Here is an 18,134-nt window from a genome sequence, read left to right as displayed (position 1 = left end):
ATCACCACCTTATGAAGCAGTTCTATTTTACAGATTAATAAACTTGCTATTGAGCAGAGATAGGAATTTGCAGAACCAGAATTCACTTATCAGCCAGTGAGCTAACCACTACGCAATCCAGATTCCTACTATATGGAAACTGCAAATAGATAGTGATAGCAATGGGTTCTAGAAATTTCCATCCTATACCCATGTTTCTTCTCTTACTATAGGTTTTAGGTTGGGCCATGTGCATCAAGCTTCTATAGGCAAAGGATAGCACAGAATTCAAAGTGAATGGCATGTTCAGTCCACAGCAGACAGCAGACATTGCTGTACACCACCATTTTCAACCTGCCCAACTCCAATTTGTCCCTCCTCTGGGAGTGTCTTCCTGGAGCCTTTGTTCTTGGGTAGGCTGGAGTACATGGAGAAAAATGAAGCTTAGCAATCACAAGTAATGCCCTGATGTTCAGAGAAGCAGGCTTATACTTTTGAGAACAAAGTCCCTTCTTCAGAGCTGCTTCAGTACATCTAGCCAATAGCTACCTGGCCCTTTGGTCTCTGCAGGAAAGAGTTCAGGGTCCAGGGCTCATGCAGGCCCTTAATTCAAGTGAATGGACACCCAGGAGGTTGGGGATGAGGAATGCAACATTCAGTTAGGGCAGTTAGGGCAGCTGGGCCACCGTCTATTTGCAGGTTCCAATGACTAACTTCAACCAATTTTAAAAAATTGAGGTTGGGGACAGAGTGAAAAACATGATGAGAAATATCCTAGTTTCTCACATTTCTTAAGACTGGCTCTGAAATGGATCTGCTTAGTGTGTGGATGTGCATAAATGCTAATTGTTTGAAAGGAACAACTCCTGGAACTGAGGCTCAATTTATTATTCTGTTGTTGTTTTTAATCTTCACGCTGAGTTTGCCTTCTAACACACCCAGAGAGTGTATCCAAGAGAGAGGCTGAGAAGGAGGGCAACAATGGAGTGGAGATGTGCTTAATGCAGACTCCACTAATAAATCACCGATAGTTAAGATATAGATTGGATGATGGGCGGCAGATGGGAAGGAGGTACGTCAAATTGCCTTGCTCATATAGATTATTGGATTAACAAGGAAGCAGCAGGCAAGTGGCAAACTGGTGTAACAAATTGCTATCATTAAAAAAAAAAAAATTGAACTTATCCCAGGATGGTAATAAGGCTCTGTAGGCCATTAGCCCTTTGGAGAGGTGCTTGAAGTGGGAATATCCCTCTGAGATGGTAATACAGAGAATGCTCTCCATGTTCCTCCTCCTCCCCTCACTATCATACCTAAGCACATCCTGGTGAGGGGAGGGAGAAGGGAGAAAGCCAGACTGCAGAGGGAAATGAATTAATGAGTGGGGCTATTAGCAGGCACATACCCCGCCCAGTCAGTGATAAGCAGAAGTATATACACCACACCATTCTGGCAACTAATACTGGTTGCAACCAATACTGCCTTCTTTATTTGCCCCCTCCATACCCTCTAACTTTTTAATTTGAAAATTTTCGAACCTACTGACAAGTTGCACTAGTAATAAAATGAGCACCTGATAATATTTTACAAGATTCAACAATTGTTAATATTTTGCCACATTTGCTTTGTCTTTCATTTTTCTTTTCCTTTTTTGGTGAACTATTAAGTGGTAGACACCAAAAATGCTGCAGTATGTATTTCTGAGAACAAGGTCATTCTCCTACATATTTACAATGGAATTTATCATTTTTAGGAAACTTTAGCCTTGATAAGTAATATTATATAATATACAATCTATGTTCAAATTTCCCAAACTGTTCCAAAAATGTCTTTTATAGCTTTATAAAAAATCCAGGATTCAATCAAGAATTGTGCATTGTTTAGTCATCATATCTCTTTAATAGTTTGTATTCTAGAACCATGCCTAGCCTTTCTTTTTAACTTTTAAGACACTGACATTTTGAAGTGTCTAGACCAGTTGTTTTGCAGACTCTTTCTCAATTTAGATTTTTCTGATTGCTTCCTCATGATTAGAATAAGGTTAAACATTTTTGGCAGGATGTGTTCTTTGTAGTACATCACATCAGGAGGCATATGTTGCCAATTTGTCAAACTTGGTGATTGTTAAGTTTCATCATTTGGTTAAAGTGATGCTATCAAATTTCTCCATTGTAAATGTAGCATGTTCCCTCTGTAATTAATAAATAGTTCTGAAACTGGCTGATTATTAGATCAACATTTTACACAATAGTTTTAGCATGCTTTGATGATTTTTGCTTGAATCACTTATTACAGTGGTCACTGACAGCCTTAGAAAACCATCATTTAACATTCCTTCTACATTTATGAGTTACTATTCTTTTGTAGAAATAAATATTTCTTTTTTTTCTCCATCCACTCCCATTGTTTTTGGTACCACTATGGCCTCGCAGAGGTTTATTATAATCCATCCCTGCCATTATTTAAATTGACATTCTAGTTGTCTCAAATTTGGTCAATGGAAGCCCCTTTAATCTGGCATCCATGTTTTTATTTATTTATTTATTTTTGACATTTTCCTATCAGTGTTTGAGCGCTTCTTTACTTTTTGATTCAATTCAATGCTCCTGGCTCACCTTGTACTTCATTGCCCCAGACTTAGGGTCAGTCAGTCTTCCAGGTAGTCCTGGTTCCTTTGAATGGAAAGTGGTAGTTAGAAACCAAGATCAGGGTGATAAATACATTCACTGCTACTTAAGTGTAATTGTTCTAAGCCCTTTCTTTGTACCCAGCAAGAAAATATATATTTGATAAAGTCATGAGTTTGTACTTCCAATTCTAATCCAATACAACAGAGCTCTCCTTCCCCCTTTCCATATTTTTTTTACCACTCTCCTGCCATGAGAACTCTATGCCCCCCAAACACCAATATATTTGCTCATTTGCTCAATTCTGCAATACACACAAAATAGTTTCAAACGATTCCACCACCAATAGTTTCTTTTCATCTTTAGAAAATATTCCACTGAAGGTGGGATGCAATCAGAGTACAGTGTTCAAAATTTACTTGAATTAATTCTGGCTTTGCTTCTTTGTGTTCATATTATCAATTTGACATACAGTTCAATTCATGTGTTTCTATCTGTATTCAATTTCTAGATTTTACTATATGCTTGATAAATTGATAATGTTTTCTGAATATGCAAAACATTAATGTAGTTTAAAAGTCAAAACTAGATTGAAAGGTAAACTTCGAAAAATATTATTCCCTGTATTATTGCTTTATTTTCACCCTTCCCCAGTAGTCAACCAATTTCTTTAGTTTCTGTTTTAACAGTCTTGTGTTTCCCTTTGAAGATATTTGTTTATATGTCTGTATATTCTGATTTCCTTTTCTTTGTTACAAAAATGGTAGCAGACTATTTTTACCTTGTTCTTTTCCCTTTCAGTATATTTTGAAATTAGAAGCTTCTTTCTAAATTCCTTTGTTCTGTTTTATTCAACTTCTCAGGCAATGAAATCATATCTCAGCTCCAGGTAAAATGAGTGGTTCTTGTAAAAAGGAGTTAAGAACATGAAAGAGATGTGGGTTGTGTTTAACTGACACAGGGATTTAATGTGCATGTATTTCACTTAATATATTTCCAAGTGTGGTTCAAATGGTCCCTCAAGTCAGAATCAGGTAAGGGTGCTCATTAAAAATTCTTATTCCAAAGCTCCACTCCAGATCTACCTAACCAAACTCTCTGTAGGGTATAGCTCAGGAATCTGCATTTTCAAACTCCTGGGTGATTCCATGGACCTTCAGAGAAACTTAGGCTGTTATGAGAGGAATAAGTGACTGGAAAAGCCACAAAGATGACTTATTGTCATGACAAAGTCTTTTCACTCCAGTGTCTAAGACCTAAGTCTGCTTTTCCTCTAAGAGCACGAATTTTTTTTTTTTTTTAATAAGAATTTGGTTTCTTTTGGAGTAAGGTCTGAGCCCATCTCCTTTGCTGGGGTAAGCCAGCTACATAAACTCTGTATTCTTCTTGGATCTTTGAGATGAATCAGAGAGTTGGATGGAGCACACTAGAACCACACAGAACCTTCCTCTAACCTCTAAACCTCAGGGTAGAGTTTCCAGGGGACACAGTGGCATTCCAAATGTTCAGGTTTCAATCCGTGTTACATTTTAGCCAATGGAAAGCAGGGGAAACAGGTGGGTGCTAACTTTAAGTATCTCAAAACTCTACCATTTCCATTGCTTCTCCCACATTCCCTAGCCCTTCCATATTCTCCAGTATGGATTTGAATATGCCCATCTAAAGTTAAATGTTTTATTAAAAAATGGGATACTCTTGGGAGGAAGGTAAGGGAAATGAATCATCTATTCCATTTTGAAGCTGTGAAAATTGAGATGCAGAGAAGCAGTGTGAATGAGAGGCTAGATGGCTGGAGCAACCTTCCAGACACTGGGGGAGCCCTTCACAACACTGTGAAGTAGGTAAACCTTGACTTTAATCACTCACTTTTAACAGTCAGTGTTTATCAACTACCTACTATAAGCCAAGGACTTTGCTCCATGCTTTTCCTACTTTAGCTCATTAATTTTTATACCACATTTATGAAGCAGATACTATCACCATCTGTCTCTTACAGGTGAATACACTGCAACTTAAAGACGGTGTTACTTGCCCAATTCGCATAGCAAAGCAAGAGCTAAATCTATGTTGCTCTAAACAGAACCCAAGTCCTTAACTGCTGCATAACTGAAAAGGGCTTCCAGAAACATGTTTCTTTATGATACTAACCCAGGTGCTCAGTGTCACAGCCTGTTGACTGCAGGCCTAAGGATCTCCACTTAACAGTTGACAAGTTCTACCCCTCAAATTCTAAAGAGGCAGGGATTCAAGAACCTTTGTTGTGACCTTAGCCAAGCTGCTGTGCTTTCCCAGGATTTAGTGTCCTCATTCTGTAAAAGCAAGAAGGAAGGATAAAAACATTTTTAAGTACACATATATATGTATATGTGTATATATATATATATATAGCTCTTTCACTTCTGATACCCTATAATCCAAATGCCTGATTTACATTTTCACACTATAGTTTTAGTAGTTTTGCTTGCTTCCTCTTTATTGTCTTAATATTTTAATGTGCCCCTTTATTCCCAAAGGCATTTGAATTCCAAAAGAGGCTAATGTATTAACTCAAAGAAATGAGTCTCTAATAGAGCAAATTTCCAAACAGAGAATCCAATGAGTATTGAAATACTTGTATCCTGATTATATTTCTTTTCTCGTCCTGAGGATGGCTGTGTTCAGAAAAACGCTCTCAGAGATAAGGCTGGATAAAATGGAAACCAGGCCCAGCTCTCTGAAACAGGGTTGGCAGAAATGAGGTGAGAACACAGGGCCCACAAGCCAGCTGGCATGCATGGCAGGGGTCCCTCCCAGGCATCAGAGATTCAGGGGAACCATAGAAACCATATGTGTGAGAAACACTGGCAGAGAGGAGGGATAGCATATCAGAATTGTTTCCATGTGGGGTAAATCCCAGGAGATATGATGTGATGGTGGTTTCCAGGACCCTGTCTTCCAGTACTGGGGAACAGAAACTCCTCTGCACCCCACCAACTAATGAGACAAGAACCACTTCTCTCATCCTCACCTCTGCCTGGTCTTTTCTGTTTCAGGAACCTCTCTGCTGACAGCTGGCTGAATAGAAATGACCTACCAATTTTAAGATTAGTGAGAGCAAGACAGAAATTATTTATTTTGTTATGCCTCACAGTTCATGGCTCTGCTATATAGTAGGTACTAACTGTATACTGTATTAACTGAAGATAGAGAATGAAGTCAAGTTTCCAAGTTGGAGAAACCCAGTTTATCTTCTCGGTGAAATGAGACAACATGTAGCCCCAGCTCTTTTTTTTTTTTTTAACATCTTTATTGGAGTATAATTGCTTTACAATGGTGTCTTAGTTTCTGCTTTATAACAAAGTGAATCAGCTATACATATACATATAAACCCATATCTCCTCCCTCTTGCGTCTCCCTCCCACCCTTCCTACCCCACCCCTCTAGGTGCTCACAAAGCACCGAGCTAATCTCCCTGTGCTATGTGGCTCCTTCCCACTAGCTGTCTATTTTACATTTGGTAGTGTATATATGTCCATGCCACTCTCTCACTTTGTCCCAGCTTCCCCTTCCCCTTCCCCATGTCCTCAAGTCCATTCTCTACGTCTGCATCTTTATTCCTGTCCTGCCTCTAGGTTCTTCAGAACCATTTTTTTAGATTTCATATGTATGTGTTAGCATACAGTATTTGTTTTTCTCTTTCTGACTTACTTCACTCTGTATGACAGGCTCTACGTCCATCCACCTAAGTACAAATAACTCAATTTCGCTTTTTATATGGCTGAGTAATATTCCATTGTATATATGTGCCACATCTTCTTTATCCATTCATCTGTCGATGGACACTTAGGTTGCTTCCATGTCCTGGCTATTGTAAATAGAGCTGTAATGAACATTGTGGTACATGACTCTTTTTGAATTATGGTTTTCTCTGGGTATATGCCCAGTAGTGGGATTGCTGGGTCGTATGGTAGTTCTATTTTTAGATTTTTAAGGAACCTCCATGCTGTTCTCCATAGTGGCTGTATCAATTTACATTCCCACCAACAGTGCAAGAGGGTTCCCTTTTCTCCACACCCTCTCCAGCATTTATTGTTTATAGATTTTTTTGATGATGGCCATTCTGACTGGTGTGAGGTGATACCTCACTGTAGTTTTGATTTGCATTTCTCTAATGATTAGTGATGTTGAGCATCCTTTCATGTGTTTGATGGCAATCTGTATATCTTCTTTGGAGAAATGTCTGTTTAGGTCTTCTGCCCATTTTTGGATTGGGATGTTTGTTTTTTTGATACTGAGCTGCATGAGCTGTTTGTAAATTTTGGAGATTAATCCTTTGTCACTTGCTTCATTTGCAAATATTTTCTCCCATTCTGAGGGTTGTCTTTTTGTCTTCTTTATGGTTTCCTTTGCTGTGCAAAAGCTTTTAAGTTTCATTAGGTCTCATTTGCTTATTTTTGTTTTTATTTCCCTTTCTCTAGGAGGTGGGTCATAAAGGATCTTGCTGTGATTTATGTCATAGAGTGTTCTGCCTAGGTTTTCCTCTAAGAGTTTGATAGTCTCTGGCCTTACATTTAGGTCTTTAATCCATTTTGAGTTTATTTTTGTGTATGGTGTTAGGGAGTGTTCTAATTTCATTCTTTTACATGTAGCTGTCCAGTTTTCCCAGCACCACTTATTGAAGAGGCTGTCTTTTCTCCATTGTATGTTCTTGCCTCCTTTATCAAAAATCAGGTGACCATATGTGTGTGGGTTTATCTCTGGGCTTTCTATCTTGTTCCATTGACCTGTATTTCTGTTTTTGTGCCAGTACCATACTGTCTCGATTACTGTAGCTTTGTAGTATAGTCTGAAGTACGGGAGCCTGATTCCTCCAGCTCCGTTTTAGTTTCTCAAGATTGCTTTGGCTATTTGGAGTCTTTTGTGTTTCCATACAAATTGTGAAACTTTTTGTTCTAGTTCTGTGAAAAATGCCATTGGGAGTTTGATAGGGCTTGCATAGAATCTGTAGATTGCTTTGGGTAGTAGAGTCATTTTCACAATGTTGATTCTTCCAATCCAAGAACATGGTATATCTCTCCATCAGTTTGTATCATCTTTAATTTCTTTCATCATTGTCTCATAGTTTTCTGCATACAGGTCTTTTGACTCCTTAGGTAGGTTTATTCCTAGGTATTTTATTCTTTATGTTGCAATGGTAAATGGCAGTGTTTCCTTAATTTCTCTTTCAGATTTTTCATCATTAGTGTATAGGAATGCAAGAGACTACTGTGCATTCATTTTGTGTCCTGCTACTTTACCAAATTCACTGATTAGCTCTAGTAGCTTTCTGGTAGAGTCTTTAGGACTCTCTATGTATAGTATCATGTCATCGGCAAACAGTGACAGCTTTACTTCTTCTTTTCCGATTTGGATTCCTTTTATTTCTTTTTCTTCTCTCATTGCTATGGCTAAGACTTCCAAAACTATGTTGAATAATAGAGTGAGAGTGGACAACATTGTCTTGTTCCTGATCTTTGAGGAAATGGTTTCAGTTTTTCACCATTGAGAACAATGTTGGCTGTGGGTTTTTCATATATGGCCTTTATTATGTTGAGGTAGGTTCCCTCTATGCCTACATTCTGTAGGGTTTTTATCATAAATGGGTGTTGAATTTTGTTGAAAGCTTTTTCTGCATCTATTGAGATGATCATATGGTTTTTCTCCTTCAATTTTTTAATATGGTGTATCACATTGATTGATTTGCGTATACTGAAGAATCCTTGCATTACTGGGATAAACCCCACTTGATCATGGTGTATGACCCTTTTAATGTGCTGTTCGATTCTGTTTGCTAGTATTTTGCTGTGGATATTTGCATCTATATTCATTAGGGATATTGGCCTGTAGTTTTCTTTCTTTGTGACGTCTTTGTCTGGTTTTGGTGTCAGCGTGATGGTGGCCTCGTACAATGAGTTGGGGAGTGTTCCTCCCTCTGCTATACTTTTGAAGAGCTTGAGAAGGATAGGTGTTAGCTCTTCTCTAAGGGTTTGATAGAATTCGCCTGTGAAGCCATCTGGTACTGGGCTTTTGTTTGTTGGAAGATTTTTAATCACAGTCTCAGTTTCAGTGCTTGCGATTGATCTGTTTATATTTTCTATTTCTTCCTGGTTCAGTCTCGGAAGGTTGTGCTTTTCTAAGAATTTGTCCATTTCTTCCAGGTGTCTATTTTATTGGCATAGAGTTGCTCATAGCAACTTCCCCCCATGACCTAATGTTTGCATGTGTTATTCTTTCTACCTGGAATGGCCTCCTGTTTTCTTCCTATTCTTTCTCTTCTCAGATACCTAATTCTCATTTGTCTTTCAAGATTCAATTCAAGATCCACATTTAGTTTGGATTAAATGTCCCTCGTCCATGGTTGCCTAGCGCTCTGTGTGTACCTCCTTCAGAACACCTAAAACACTATTTTAATATCTGCTGTTTGTCTTTCTGTCTCCTTTATAGATTGTAATATTCCTGAAGACAGGAAATCCACTTTCAGGGCTTAGTACAATGCCAAACATTTAGTTATATATTTACTGAATGATAGGCTGTGGTTGGTGGAGGAGATATTGGCAGAGACGGGCAAACACATATTGGACAGAGAGTCAAGGTCATTTGGTCCAGTACTCCTATTTCATAGAAAACAAAATAGGTTGCATACAGATAGCAAAGAATTCCTACTGTATAAAAAATTACTAAGATACTCTACAGAACAAATGTATGAGATTAGATGGCCCTTATGATACCTTCCAAAAAACAACAAAAATTTATATTATTTATTTTTTCTTAAGTTAAAAAAATACCAGATACTGGCAGAGCAAGTCCAAGAGTCAAGTTTTCTTGACATTTAACCTTTTTAAAAAATCTCCCTTGTCACTAGTTCAATGGACACATGAATAAATATCATTACTGAAGTTGACCCAAGACAACAGTGAGCAGAATTTATGGGTAAATAACAGACTATTAAAAATAAAATAGTGTGCTAGTTATCAAGGTACTATTTTTCAGATTCAAACTTAATCTTCTATACTCTTGTTCTTGCTGTGTCTGGGACCCTTCAGACCACATTGCTGCTTTGCCAGCTGGCTCCCATGAGGTTTTGCCAATAGAATATACTGGGGGAGACTAGCAGGAGGAGGGAAAGAAAATGGTCCCCCAGGAACTCCTTGGGGGATGGTACTGGAAAGGGAAATGAGTTTGGGTTTCAAGGCAGGATTTATTTACCTCCTAATTTTTCTTACGACTGGCCCTGTCAGTAATCTGCATTTCCTAGAAAAGTGGCAAGCAAAAAAGATTTTTTGGTTTCAAAATTCCAGATGCAAAGTGACATGGCACCCACATGTATCGTCCATTTCTTCTAGTTTGGGAAGGGAGAGGGGTGCTAGTGATTTATGGAGAAATTTCAAAGTGAGAAAAAAGATTAAATACAGGAATTGCTACAAAATTTAAAAGAACCCTAGTGGAGAAGATCCTATGATCCAACAGCCAATTATTATAATTTAGTGCACATTCTCATACTTCTTAATTGCTATAACTATTTTTCAAATCAGCCTCCTAGAGATGTGGGAGTATAACACCAATTTTATAGTTTGGCTCGAAGCTAACTGAATTTGCCTTAGAGACATATTTATGAATGCTTACCCAGAAACTGAAGAGTACCTGTAAGAATTTATGTTAAAGAATATGGGGAAGCATGGAGTCTCAGCCACTGGACCGCAGGTGGCCCGGGTTCGACCCCTGGTCAGGGAACTAGATCCCACATGCCGCAACTAAGAGTTCACATGCCACAACTGAAGACCCCGCATGTCACAACTAAAGATCCCACATACTGCAACTAAAGATTGGGCATGCCGCAACTAAAAGATCCTGCATGTTACAAGGAAGATCTCGTGTGTGCAACTAAGACCTGGCGCAGCCATATAAATAAATAAATAAATATTAAAAAAAGAATATGGGGAAATCTACTATATATCAGACATTGTACTAGGTATTTAAAAAAAGAAAGAATTTTAATTTTGAAGTAATTGTAGAATCACATGCAGTTGTAAGAGAAAATGAAGAAAGAGACTACGTTTCTTTTATCCAGTTTCTTTCCCCCAATGGTAACATCTTGCAAAACTATAGTATAATATGAAAAGCTTGTTTATTCTAGAAATCCAATTCTATCCCATCTGAAATAATGAAATTTGGGGGGGGGGGGGGGAGAACTTAAAATAATGCTGAACTTCACCTGGAAAAATAAATCAAAGGTTAAAATTGAATTTGTTTTAGATTCACATTTTAGCTACTCACCCAAAAGCAAAAGATATCTGTGGAAAATAATGTAAAAAATAAACATTGCTAATAAACATGAGTGAATAGCCAGGGAGATCCTAAAGAAAGAAGATAACTTAAAAAGAGTTAGGGCTTCCCTGGTGGCACAGCGGTTAAGAATCCGCCTGCCAATGCAGGGGACACAGGTTCGAGTCCTGGTCCGGGAAGATCCCACATGCCATAGAGCAACTAAGCCCGTGTGCCACAACTACTGAGCCTGTGCTCTAGAGCCCACGAGCCACAACTACTGAAGCCACGCACCTAGAGCTAGAGCCTGTGCTCCACAGCAAGAGAAGCCCGCATGCAGCAACAAAGACCCAACGCAGCCAAAAATAAAATAAATAAATAAATAAATTTATGAAAAAAATAATAAAGAGTTGATAAGAAACAATTACCATATTTAAAAAAAGAGTTAAAAATTAGAGGGTTTAGTTCCTACAAGCTATTAAAAGATGATAAATCTACAATAATAAAAGACAGTTTGGTATCAGTGAAGGATACAAAAATTGATCAGTAAAATAGAATATAAAATTCAGAAACAGAGCCAAATAGATATGTAGTTTTAGTTTATTATAAAAGAAAAATCTAGAATTAGCGTGGAAGAGATGGAATATTCAGAAATGATGAGGATAATTTGGCAAAGGAAAAAAAGCTGAAATTCTACCTGACTATATCAAAATTGTAGATGAAGCCCAAATTTTAAAGGAAAAAAATCTAAAAATATTATAATTAGATAAGGACTTATTTTGAAAATATTACTAGAGCTGAGAACTTTATAACCATGACACAAAACTCAGAAGCTATATTGGAAAAAGGATAAATTTGACTACGCACAAATTAAGACTACTGAATGGGGAAAATGCCATTAAAATTTTAAAAATCAAACCACAAACAGGAACAAGTATTTGCAATATTTATGGAACAGAGTTTATTTCTTTTACAAAACACTCCAGCAAATCAATAAGAAAAACACCAACAACCTGGTATTAAAAAGGCAAAGAACACAAAGAGGAAGTTCAGAGATAAATACAAATGGTGAGTAAGATATAAAATAATTCTGAACGTACTCATAATTATGACGTTGCAAAATAAAGCATTAGTGAAGTGCTGTTTTTCTTCTATCAGACTTAAATTAGATACTGAACAGTATTAGAGGGTGGAGAAAAATAAGCACCCATGCATGTATGTTTATAGATGCTAATTGCTACATTGTTTTTAATAGCAAAACAAACCAAAGCAAAGTAAAAACAGATGTAACTTAAATGTGCCTTATTAGAGAAGTGTCAGTTGAGTAGAAATGGGTAGGCCTTTGTACCATAGTTTGGCTCAGTCATTGATGGAACCACTGTTGGCTCAAATGCTGAGGCTGACCTTAAAAGCTGGAGGCCATCAGCTCATTGCATCCCTTGGAACTGGGCAAGTTCTTTCTTGAAGGGGGATCTCAGTGGTTCAGAAGAGTAAGCTAATATGATGCCATTTGTAAAGAAAGGTTATTCATATATACATGCATTTATATATACAAAGATAGGGATTTTTTCGAATACACAAGAAAATGGTTAATAATATAGCTCTGAGGAGTAGGGCTGGGCTTTTTATATCCTACTATGCTCTAAAAATGTTTTAGGAGGTGCATGTATTACTTTTATACTACTATAAAAAGTTCTTGATGAATTTAGAAATAATTTCCAAGCTTCACTGAGACCCTCCTTAGTTAAAGGCCATGTCCAATATGCTCAGGATTTCTTAGACCTTCACCTGCTCATAGGTTTTCCCAGATTCTCCTGCCTAAGGTACAGGTATTTCCCCTGCCCTATCTCAATCGTTTTCTATCCCATTTCCTGTTTTATTTTTCATTAGGGTTGTGGACCCCATTCCAATATGGGGTTTGGGTTTCCCCCACCACCAACAAGCAATGCTTCAAACACCACTTTGATGTCCTGTAATTCAATTCAATTCTGACACTACCTAGAGATAGCTTCAGACTCCACAGGTTAAGGGTTCAGTCCTACAAGACTGCTTGTGCTTAACCCCCTAAATCTTCCCCTCACCCCATTACAGTTGCCAGTTGCAAGCCCAGGTTGTAACCTCTGCTTCTGACCAGATGGCTGCAGATTGGAGGTTCCCATGACCTCCTTCTGGGTTTCCACTAATTTGCCAGAGTGGCTCACAGAACTCAGAGAAACATTTTACTTACCAGATCATGGGTTTATTATAACAGGTTATAACTCAGGAACAGCCAAATGGAAGAGATGCATAGGGCAAGGTGTGGGGAAAGGGCATGGAGCTTCCATGCCTCCTTGGAGCACACCATTCTCCCCAAATCTCCATATGTTTATCAATCCAGAAGCTCTCCAAACTCATCCTTTGTGGCTTTAATGGAGGCTTCATGACGTAGGCATGGTTGATTAAATCCTTGGCCATTGGCGAATGAACTCAATCTCTAATCTCTCTCCCCCACTAGAGGTCAGGGAGTAGGACTGAAAGTTCCAACCCTCTAATCACAAGGTTGGCCTCACTGGCACCAGTCCCCAACCTTAGGAGCTTTTACAAAGTGATCTCATTAACATAACAAAAGACAACTTTATCACTTTCAACACTTAAAAAATTTGAACTGTGGAGGAAGAACAAATATATGTGAGAAATATATTTTGGTCATCTGAATAACCAGTTATATATTTTTCTTACAAATCACAATATCATAATTTTATTCATAGCAATTCTCATTATCTGAAATTCTTATTTTTTGTTTACATGTTCATTTCCTGCCTCCACCAATATGTAATCAACTCCAAGAGGGCAGGACTTACTACCCAACTTGTTTGCTGCCTCAGCTTCTAATAGAGTGCCTGGTACATAAGTAAGCACTCAATAAATATTTGTTGTTAAATTATTGAATGAATTTCAAGCAATATTAAAGAGCTGGGGTGGGAGACCTTCAAGATGGTGGAGGAGTAAGACGTGGAGATCACCTTCTTCCCCAAAAATACATCAGAAATACATCTACATGTGGAACAACTCCTACAGAACACCTACTGAATGCTGGCAGAAGACCTCAGACTTCCCAAAAGGCAAGAAACTCCCCATGTACCTGGGTAGGGCAAAAGAAAAAAGGAAAAACAGAGACAAAAGGATAGGGACGGGACCTGCACCTCAGGGAGGGAGCTGTGAAGGAGGAAAAGTTTCCACACACTAGGAAGGCCCTTCACTGGCGGAGATGGGGGTGGCAGGGGGGAAGCTTTGCAGCCGCGGAGGAGAGCACAGCCACAGGGGTGCAGAGGGCAAAGCAGAGAGATTCCCACACAGAGGATGAGTGCCGACCAGCACTCACCAGGCCGAGAGGCTTGTCTGCTCACCCGCCGGGGGTTGGGGGTGGGGGCTGGGAGCTGAGGCTCAGGCTTCGGAGGTCAGATCCCAGGGAGAGGACTGGGGTTGACTATGTGAACACAGCCTGAAGGGGGCTAGCGCGCCACAGCTAGCAAGGAGGGAGTCCAGGAAAATGTCTGGAACTGCCTAAGAGGCAAGAGACCATTCTTTTGGGCTGCGCAAGGAGAGGGGATTCAGAGCACTGCCTAAATGAACTCCAGAGACAGGCGCGAGCCGTGGCTGTCAGCACGGACACCAGAGACAGGCATGAAACGCTAAGGCTGCTGCAGCCACCAAGAAGCCTATGTGCAAGCACATGTCACTATCCACACCGCCCCTCCCGGGAGCCTGTGCAGCCCGCCACTGCCCGGGTTCTGTGATCCAGGGGCAACTTCCCCAGGAGAACACATGTGGCGCCTCAGGTTGTTGCAGCATCACGCCGGCCTCTGCTGCTGTAGGTTCGCCCCGCATCCGTACCCCTCCCTCCCCCCCCACCTGAGTGAGCCAGAGCCCCCCTAATCAGTTGCTACTTTAATCGCGTCCTGTCTGAGTGAAGAACAGACGCCCTCAGGCGACCTACACGCAGAGGCAGGGCCAAATCCAAAGCGGAACCCCAGGAGCTGTGCGAACAAAGAAGAGAAAGGGAAATCTCTCCCAGCAGCCTCAGGAGCAGTGGATTAAATCTCCACAATCAACTTGATGTACCCTGCATGTCTGGAATACCTGAACAGACAACGAATCGTCCCAAAATTGAGGCGGTTGATTTTGGGAGCAACTGTAGACTGGGTTTGCTTTCTGCATCTAATTTGTTTCTGGTTTTATGTTTCTTTTAGTTTACTATTTTGAGTTTATTATCATTGGTAGATTTGTTTATTGATTTGGTTTCTCTCTTCCTCCTTATATATATATATATATATATATATATATAATTTTTTTCCTTTTTCTATTTTTATGAGTGTGTATGTGTATGCTTCTTTGTGTGATTTTGTCTATATAGCTTTGCTTTTACCATTTGTCCTAGGGTTCCATCTGTCCTTTTATTTTTTTTTTTTAGTATAGTTTTTAGTGCTTATTATCACTGGTAGATGTGTTTTTTGGTTTGGTTGCTCTCTTCCTTCTTTCTTTCTTTTTTTTAATTACTTTTTAATATTTTAAAAATATTTTATTTTAATAACTTTCTTTTCTCTTCTTTCTTTCTTTCTTACTTTCCTTCATTCCATCTTCTTTCCTTCTTTCTTTCTTTATTTCTTTCCCCCTTTTCTTCTGAGCCATGTGGCTGACAGGTTCTTGGTGCTCTGGCTGGGTGTCAGAACTGTGCTTCTGAGGTTGAGAGAGCCAAGTTCAGGACATTGGTCCACCAGAGACGTCCCAGCTCCATGTAATATCAAATGGTGAAAGCTCTCCCAGAAATCTCCATCTCTATGCTAAGATCCAGCTCCACTCAATGACCAGCAAAATACAGTGCTGGACACTCTATGCCAAACAACTAGCAACACAGGAACAAAACCACACCCACTGGCAGAGAGGCTGCCTAAAATCATAATAAGTTCACAGACACCACAAAACACACCACCAGACTCGGTCCTGCCTACCAGAAAGACAAGATCTAGCCTCACCCACCAGAACACAGGCACCAGTCCCCTCCAACAGGAAGCCTACACAACCCACTGAAAAAACCTTAGCCACTGGGGGCAGACACCAAAAACAACGGGAACTACAAACCTGCTGCCTGTGAAACGGAGACCCCAAACACAGTAAGTTAAGCAAAATGAGAAGACAGAGAAATATGCAGCAGATGATGGAGCAATGTAAAAACCCTCCAGACCAAACAAATGAGGAGGAAATAGGCAGTCTACCTGAAAAACAATTCAGAGTAATGGTAGTACAGTTGATCCAAAATCTTGGAAATAGAATGGAGAAAATACAAGAAACGTTTAACAAGGACCTAGAAGAACTAAAGAGCAAACAAACAATGAAGAACAACACAATAAATGAAATTTAAAATTCTCTGGAAGGAATCAATAGCAGAATAACTGAGGCAGAAGAATGGATAAGTGACCTGGAAGGTAAAATAGTAGAAATAACCACTGCAGAGCAGAATAAAGAAAAAAGAATGAAAAGAATTGAGGATGGTCTCAGAGACCTCTGGGACAACATTAAATGCACTAACATTCGAATTATAGGGGTCACAGAAGAAGAAGAGAAAAAGAAAGGGACTGATAAATTATTTGAAGAGATTATAGTTGATAACTTCCTTAATATGGGAAAGGAAATAGTCAATCAAGTCCAGGAAGTGCAGAGAGTCCCATACAGAATAAATGCAAGGAGATACACGCCAAGACACATATTAATCAAAGTATCAGAAGGTAAATACAAAGAAAAAATATTAAAAGCAGCAAGGGAAAAACAACAAATAACATACCAGGGAATCCCCATAAGGTTAACAGCTGACCTTTCAGCAGAAACTCTGCAAGCCAGAAGGGAGTGGCAGGACATATTTAAAGTGATGAAAGGGAAAAACCTACAGCCAAGATTACTCTACCCAGCAAGGATCTCATTCAGATTCGATGGAGTAATTAAAACCTTTACAGACAAGCAAAAGCTAAGAGAATTCAGCACCACCAAACCAGCTTTACAACAAATGCTAAAGGGACTTCTCTAGGCAGGAAACACAAGAGAAGGAAAAGACCTACAATAACAAACCCAAAACAATTAAGAAATTGGTAATAGGAATATACATATCGATAATTACCCTAAATGTAAATGGATTAAATGCTCCAACCAAAAGATATAGACTGGCTGAATGGTACAAAAACAAGACCCGTATATATGTTGTCTACAAGAGACCCACTTCAGACCTAGGGACACATATAGACTGAAAGTGAGGGGATGGAAAAAGATATTCCATGCAAATGGAAATCAAAAGAAAGCTGGAGTAGCAATTCTCATATCAGACAAAATAGACTTTAAAATAAAGACTATTACAAGAGACAAAGAAGGACATTACATAATGATTAAGGGATCAATCCAAGAAGAAGATATAAAAATTGTAAATATTTATGCACCCAACATAGTAACACCTCAATACATAAGGCAAATGTTAACAGTCATAAAAAGGGAAATCGACAGTTACACAATCATAGCTTTAACACCCCACTTTCACAATGGACAGATCATCCAAAATGAAAATAAATAAGGAAAAACAAGCTTCAAATGATACATTAAACAAGATGGACTTAATTTATATTTACAGGACATTCCATCCAAAAACTACAGAATACACTTTCTCAAGTGCTCATGGAACATTCTCCAGGATAGACCATATCTTGGGTCACAGATCAAGCCTTGGTAAATTTAAGAAAATTGAAATCGTATCAAGTATCTTTTCCGACCACAATGCTATGAGACTAGATACCAATTACAGGAAAAATCTGTAAAAAATACAAACACATGGAGGCTAAATAATACAGTACTAAATAACCAAGAGATCACTGAAAAAATTGAAGGGGAAATCAGAAAATACCTAGAAACAAATGATAATGAAAACACAACGACCCAAAACCTATGGGATGCAGCAAAAGCAGTTCGAAGAGGGATGCTTAGAGCAATACAATCCTACCTCAAGAAACAAGAAACATCTCAGGTAAATAACCTAACCTTACACCTAAAGCGATTAGAGAAAGAAGAAAAAAAAAAAAACCCAAAGTTAACAGAAGGAAAGAAATCATAAAGATCAGAAATAAATGAAAAAGAAATGAAGGAAACAATAGCAAATACCAATAAAACTAAAAGCTGGTTCTTTGAGAAGATAAACAGAATTGATAAGCCATTAGCCAGACTCATCAAGAAAAA

The 18,134-nt window shown here is 38.8% G+C and overlaps 1 long non-coding RNA gene across 10 annotated transcripts in view; it reads right to left on the bottom strand.

Moving 5' to 3' along the window:
• LOC309630049 overlaps positions 1 to 18,134 on the bottom strand; it is a 384,028-nt gene that overhangs the window by 195,043 nt on the left and 170,851 nt on the right. Inside the window, exon 3 of one of the 10 annotated variants that reach the window (XR_014245383.1) lies at positions 155 to 4,915. The exons of the other annotated variants lie outside the window; for them this stretch is intronic. This is a non-coding gene — a long non-coding RNA (uncharacterized lncRNA). Of the gene's footprint in view, positions 1 to 154; positions 4,916 to 18,134 lie in introns of those variants that run through there. 10 annotated transcript variants of the gene reach the window in all.

The sequence above is a fragment of the Balaenoptera borealis genome (genome assembly GCF_965194805.1).
Source record: "Balaenoptera borealis genome assembly, chromosome: 5".
In the NCBI taxonomy this organism is placed as follows: domain Eukaryota; kingdom Metazoa; phylum Chordata; class Mammalia; order Artiodactyla; family Balaenopteridae; genus Balaenoptera; species Balaenoptera borealis.
Note: the sequence above shows the minus strand (reverse complement) of the source record. Positions and strands in the feature narration are given on the sequence as shown.